The following is a 6902-nucleotide window of genomic DNA, read 5'->3' as shown; positions in this document are numbered from 1 at the left end:
TTTTGAACATTCTGAGAACATGGCACAACCTCCACCCCGTGAGAGGACTCTAAGGGAAATGGCTGCACCTGATTTCACCTATGAAAGCTTGTGCATCCAATACCCTGATGAGGATGTCCCATATGTTCTTTAAACTGGACTGATCCATTTGCTTCCAAAGTTTCATGGCCTTGCAGGTGAAGACCCGCACAAACATCTGAAAGAATTCCATATTGTCTGCTCCACCATGAAACCACCAGATGTCCAAGAGGATCACATATTTCTAAAGGGCTTTCCTCATTCTTTAGAGGGAGTGGCAAAGGACTGGTTATATTACCTTGCTCCAAGGTCCATCACGAGCTGGGATGACCTCAAGAGAGTATTCTTAGAAAAAAATTTCCCTGCTTCCAGGACCATGACCATTAGAAAGGATATTTCAGGCATTAGACAACTCACTGGAGAGAGCTTATATGAATACTGGGAAAGATTTAAGAAACTATGTGCCTGTTGCCCTCACCACCAGATTTCTGGGCAGCTTCTCCTCCAATATTTTTATGAAGGACTTAGTAACATGGAGAGAAGTATGATAGATGCTGCCAATGGTGGAGCCCTTGGAGACATGACCCCTGTTGAAGCCAGAAATTTAATTGAGAAGATGGCTTCAAACTCCCAGCAATTTAGTGCCAGAAATGATGCTATTGTCATTAGAGGAGTGCATGAAGTAGCCACGAATTCATCTTCATCAGCTGAGACTAAGAAGCTTGAAGGTAAACTAGATGCCTTGGTTAACCTGGTAACCCAACTGACCATGAATAAAAAATTTGCACCTGTCACCAGACTCTGTGGTTTATACTCCTCTGTCGACCATCACACAGACCTTTGCCCTTCTGTGCAACAATCTGAAGCAATTGAACAGCCTGAACCTCAGTAGCAAAATCAGCCACAACAGAACAAATATGACCTCTCTAGCAACAAGTACAATCCCAGGTGGAGGAATCATCCCAACCTTAGATGGTCGAATCCTTCACAACAACAGCAACAACAGCCTTATTTTCAGAATGTTGTTGGCCCAAGCAGACCATACGTTCCTCCACCAATCCAACAACAACAACAACAACAGCCCCAGAAACAACAAACAGTTGAGGCTCCTCCGCAACCTTCCCTTGAAGAGCTTGTGAGGCAAATGACTATGCAAAGCATGCAGTTTCAACAAGAGACCAGAGCCTCCATTCAGAGCTTAACTAATCAGATGGGACAATTGGCTACACAGTTAAATCAACAACACTCCCAGAATTCTGACAGATTACCTTCTCAATCTGTCCAGAATCCCAAAAATGTGAGTGCCATTACATTGAGGTCGGGAAAGCAGTGTCAAGGACCTCAACCAGCAACATCTTCCTCATCCGCAAATGAACCTACCCAACCTCACTCTACTCCAGAAAAAGATGATGACAAAAATTTAAAGAGTAAGTTACCTAACAATTTATATGCAGGTGAATCTAAAGAGAAGCAGCATATCCCTCTTCCATTCCCTCCAAGAGCAATTTCCAACAAAAAAAATGGAAGAGATAGAGAAGGAGATCTTGGAAACATTTAGAAAAGTACAGGTAAACATACCTCTGCTGGATGCAATAAAGCAAATTCCAAGATATGCTAAATTCTTGAAAGAGTTGTGCACTAATAAGCGGAAGCTTAAAGGAAGTGAAAGTATGAGCAGAAATGTCTTCGCATTGATTGGTAAATCTGTTCCCCAAATCCCTTAAAAATGTAAAGATCCAGGTACATTCAGCATACCTTGTATTATAGGGAACAGTAAGTTTGACAATGTCATGCTAGATGTAGGAGCTTCTATTAGTGTTATGCCTCTGTCTATTTTTAATTCTCTATCTCTTGGTCCTTTGCAGTCAACTGATGTGGTAATTCATTTAGCTAATAGAAGTGTTGCCTATCCTGCTGGTTTCATAGAGGATGTCTTAGTTAGAGTTGGTGAACTGATTTTCCCTGTTGATTTTTATATTTTGAATATGGAGGAGGGATTTTCTAAAGGATCAGTTCCCATCATTCTAGGCAGACCTTTTATGAAAATTGCTAGAACTAAGATAGATGTATATGCTGGCACACTATCTATGGAGTTTGGTGATATAAATGTTCATTTTAATATTCTTGATGCTATGAAACACCCATCTGAAGATCTTTTTGTATTTCGTGTTGAAATAATTGACCATATTGTTGATGAATACATGACTGATCTTCATTCTAATATGCATGTCTATCACTCTTCATGAATTGAATATGAATTTGTATTTGATCATGTGTCTGAATTTGATGCTGAGAGTGAATCTGAATTTGATATTGATTACATGTCTAGTGATGTTTTACCTCTTGAGATTGATTTTATAGAGTCAGATAGAACTAACCATGTTTCAGGAAGTACACATACCTCTGACTTTGTTTATGAGGTACAGGCTGAGAAACCATTTCTTTCTACCATTATCCAGCCGCCCACACCAGAATTGAAGCCTCTGCCATCAAATTAAAAATATGCTTACTTGGATGATAGCAAAAGTTTTCCAGTAATTATATCTGCGTAAGAAGGCTTGTCGCAACATGCCCATTTGGGGGCGAGCGTAAGAAGGCTATAGGCTGGATCCTGGCAGACATTCCTAGTATTAGCCCATCCACATATATGCATCAGATAAATTTAGAAGATGGGGCTTGTCGCAACATGCCCATTTGGGGGCGAGCGAGGCGGGGCTCACGGGTGCATTTTTCAAAGGAGGAAAGATGCGCGGAGTCGCCACCAACATTTATTTGTGGAAAACGTCAGAAAAACCAAAGGAAACCGGTCAAAAAGAAAATTCCAAGTTCGGGAGTTGTATTTACGTTTGAGGAAGGTATTAGCACCTCTTACGTTTGTCTCAAAGGACAACAACCTATTTTTTAGAATTGTGAAATTGCGTTACCTTACCTTTTATTTCCTTTTTTATTTTTGAGGTCGACAAAAGCGGAGCTCTTGCTCCTACGTACCCTCCATCGAAGAGGAAATCAGACCTACGTAGTTCTTTTTAAGGGTGAATCAAGCGATTCTTTTTACTTGAGAGGTGATCATTTTAAGGCGTTGGGCCTTAAAAATGATCCATTTACTTGGTAAGAAAAACTGAGATATTGAACTTTTCAAATCCTTTTTTAGTGACTTTTTGTGGACGAGCTTGACTTTGTGGATTGATTTTAGCCTTAGTTTCACTTTAGTTATTAGTCAATTCAATTAAGAATGAGAAATCCCAAAGAGAAAAGTCTGATTGATTTTTCCGCTTTTATTTTACTAAAAGGTATTTTTTATTATTATATTATTATTTTACCTCTTTTTTGATTTCCAACGAGATTACGGCACGACCGAACGGTCAGATTTCATTTTAACAGAAATTAACGGATATTACAAATCAAATGATCGGTGGAAATTTATTTTATTTTTTGATTAGGCGAGAAATAACTTAAATAAATGACTGAAACACGTCAAAAGGGGGACCACCACGGGTACATAGAATGAATTGAAATAGCTCGATTTGGGGTACTTACCGGTTGTAGATCGACGAACGATGAAGAACAAACGATGAATGTCAAAGAATGGTTGAAAATCTTCGCGTAATTACCCATGGAAACATTACGGAAACGTTATGGAAGCGCCTCGGCTTGGATTTTCTTCACGGAAACAATTTTCCTCAGCAATTTCAAGTGAATACGAAGTGCCAAGAAGGCTGAACCCCTTTCCTCTTCACTCCTCCCCCTATTTATAGCAAAATAGGGGAGGAGCTTGCCACCCAGCTCGCCCAGGCGAGCTCAGCTCGCCCAAGCGAGCCAGGTTGCTTCCTCCAAAAGCAACCACCTTCTGGAGGAAGAATCTGGAAGGCCCAAGTGGGTCTGGTTGCTATTTACACCCCCTTTTTTTACTAAATACACCCCCTTTAGTTTTTTTGGTGATTCTTTTTCCGTAACGTTACGAAACTTTACGAATTTCGTAACAACACTTATTTTCTTTCCGTAAGGTTGCGGAACCTTACGGATCATGTATTTACTCTTTTTTAGCTTTCGAAAAAGTTACGGAAACTCACGGATTGCGTAACAATACTTCCCATTGGTTTCCGTCACATTACGGAATTTCACGGATTGCGTAACCACGCTTCCTTTTGATTTCCGATGCGTCTCGGGACTTCACATATTGTGCAACAAAGGGTGCCAAGTATCTCGAAGCAACCAATCAAAGTTTGCATGCCATCAAACAATAGTCCCCAGACGAAATTAAGGTATGACAGTTGCCCCTATTTACTTACCTTTTATCGGAGATAAGAGGAAAGCAAAGATAAGACACTGATTTCGTCCATCTTCGCCCTTTCCGTGATTAGTCTATGATGACTCCCGTCTCTCCTTCTTCTTTCTCTGCACAACACAAAACAAACACAAACCACAAAAAACACCAATAACATAAAATACATATATACACATGTTTGGCGAAGGAACCGATCCGGAAAATAACAAAAACCACATTTCCCAGTCACCGGAGGCTCCACACTTGATGGTGGAGGACAAATGAACAGCGCTAGGCAATCAATTCATGGGTCTCCGAACAAGATTTCGAGGGTGGAGGATAGGCGAACAACACTAGGCAATCAATTCGCGGGCCTCCAGACTCGTTGGTGGAGGATGCATGAATGACAATCAATTCATGGGGCTTCGAATAAAAGTGGAGAATAGAGAATTGGCGAATAGCGCTAGGCAATCAATTCGCGGGGCTCCAGACTCGTTGGTGGAGGATGCATGAATGACAATCAATTCATGGGGCTCCGAATAAAAGTGGAGAATGGAGGATAGGCGAACAGCGCTAGGCAATCAATTTGCGAGGCTCCAGACTCGTTGGTGGAGGATGCATGAATGACAATCAATTCATGGGGCTCCGAATAAAAGTTGAGAATGGAGGATAGGCGAACAACGCTAGGCAATCAATTTGCGGGGCGCCAGACTCGTTGGTGGAGGATGCATGAATGAAAATCAATTCGTGGGGCTCCGAATAAAAGTTGAGAATGGAGGATAGGTGAACAACGCTAGGCAATCCATTCGCTGGGCTCCAGACTCGTTAGTGGAGGACACATGAACAGTGCTAGGCAATAAATTCATGGGTCTCCGAACAAGATTTGTTGGCAGGATCGAATGGCCAACCGGGTTTTTTTTTACCTAAAAAGGCAAACATGCTTTTTGCAAAGAAAAATAAATCATTCGCGAGAGCACCATATCTAAGAGAAACAATATACCCATGCCAAGGGTAATCTTCCTTGTAACCGAAAGTGAAGGGCAGGACGTCAACATTTAGCTTTTAAATGAACATTCAGGGGAAACATCGGGTTAAGCTGAAACTGGGAATAAATCACTCATAGTGTATAAAAAACTCACACAGGCAAGTGTTTTACCCTAACCCCAAACCATAACTGCACCATGACTTTATTTTGCACACGATTTCCTATCGAATCAAAGATCACACGTACGATCACGGATAAATAGGATTTTCTCGAGGGTAGTGTTTTTGGAGAGGAAGCTGGGTGTTTCGGTCTTTTCCTCTTTGTTTATGTGGGGCGGGATATCGCCAGTCGAGAATGACTTTGAATGGCAATCTGAAAGGAAGAACCACCAAAAAATGGGTTTTCCTTTGCCGGCAGTCACTTACCTTGCCAAAAATTTATCTGGTCTGAAGATTGATCGGGAATTACTCTGTTTTCCTCTGATTTTTTCCTTTTTACTTCCTTCCGATCTTTGATCGGGAATCCTTCTTTTCCTTTCTTTTCATTTTTTCCTTTTCTTTGTTTTCATTTTTTCTTTTCTTTCTTTTCATTTCTTTCTTTTCTTTCTTTTCATTTCTCCTTCTCCATTCCTTTCTTTGGGAAATTGGGTTTTAGCATTCTATTTGCTCTCCCTTGAGGAGATTCCGTTGTCCTTTGCTTCGAGGGAAAGGATGAGGATTCTTTTTATAGGCCAAGGTTCAAAATAGTCTAAGGTTGAGTCCCAATGGGGTCTTTTATTGTGGGAACCCGATCTTGATATCTGGGGCAAAACAAATTCGTGTGTCAAGGTGTCGGTCTTAGGCCGAACTTCCATATTATTCCACAAGGCACGCGCAACAATGATGATTTGGAAACAACGTGCAAAATTAGTCATGGCCACAACCAGGTGGGCACTCAAGCATCCCGTTTATGGCATTGTGATACTACGGTTGGGAATTTACACAAGCAGACCCAACGTTTCCAAATTATGTTCTTTCATCAGTTCAATGAATTCATCCATTCTTATCTCGGTTATTCAGGAAAATAAACTCTTAGCATCAGTCCCTTGTTTCCAGAAGATATGTTTGCTCTCTACGAATGATTTATGCTTCCTAACCATAACATGCCGACCTTCGAGATCTTTCTTTCTTTTTCCTTTTTGTTTCATTTTTATGTTCACAAAAACTATACATCCATTGCCATCTACAAGAAAAACTTTTCTTTGTACACCTACATTCCTATACACGACGAACTTTTTCCGTATACGCATTAGAACTCTTTCTCTTTACGTCAACACGGTCTATATACAAACCCTATTCATGTTCAAAGATTTCTTTTTTTCGTTTTTTCCCAACACACACCTATGGCTTATACAAAAGTTTCTTTATATACACTCGTCGCTCACACACAAAAATTTCTTTTCACACATTATTTACACACACAAAAAAACCTTCTATACACATTTTCCTTTTACATACATATATAAAAAAACCTTTTTCTTTTCTTTATATACGTGGACATTTTATTCACAACGCTTCTTTCTTTTTATCATGATTTTCGTTCATTTTATTTTTAGGACGACGTTCCTAAATGGAAAACTCTACACGATTCCGGAAT

The 6902-nt window shown here is 40.3% G+C and overlaps 1 non-coding gene across 1 annotated transcript; it reads right to left on the bottom strand.

Annotated features, from left to right (window-relative positions):
- Window positions 1-397: 397 nt before the first annotated feature.
- Window positions 398-504, bottom strand: LOC112997928 (small nucleolar RNA R71). The gene has a single exon (XR_003262977.1). It is a non-coding gene; the product is annotated as a small nucleolar RNA R71 (small nucleolar RNA).
- Window positions 505-6902: the final 6398 nt, after the last annotated feature.

The sequence above is a fragment of the Glycine max genome, chromosome 1, assembly GCF_000004515.6.
Source record: "Glycine max cultivar Williams 82 chromosome 1, Glycine_max_v4.0, whole genome shotgun sequence".
Taxonomy (NCBI): domain Eukaryota; kingdom Viridiplantae; phylum Streptophyta; class Magnoliopsida; order Fabales; family Fabaceae; genus Glycine; species Glycine max.
This window is presented reverse-complemented; position numbering and strand designations above follow the sequence as displayed.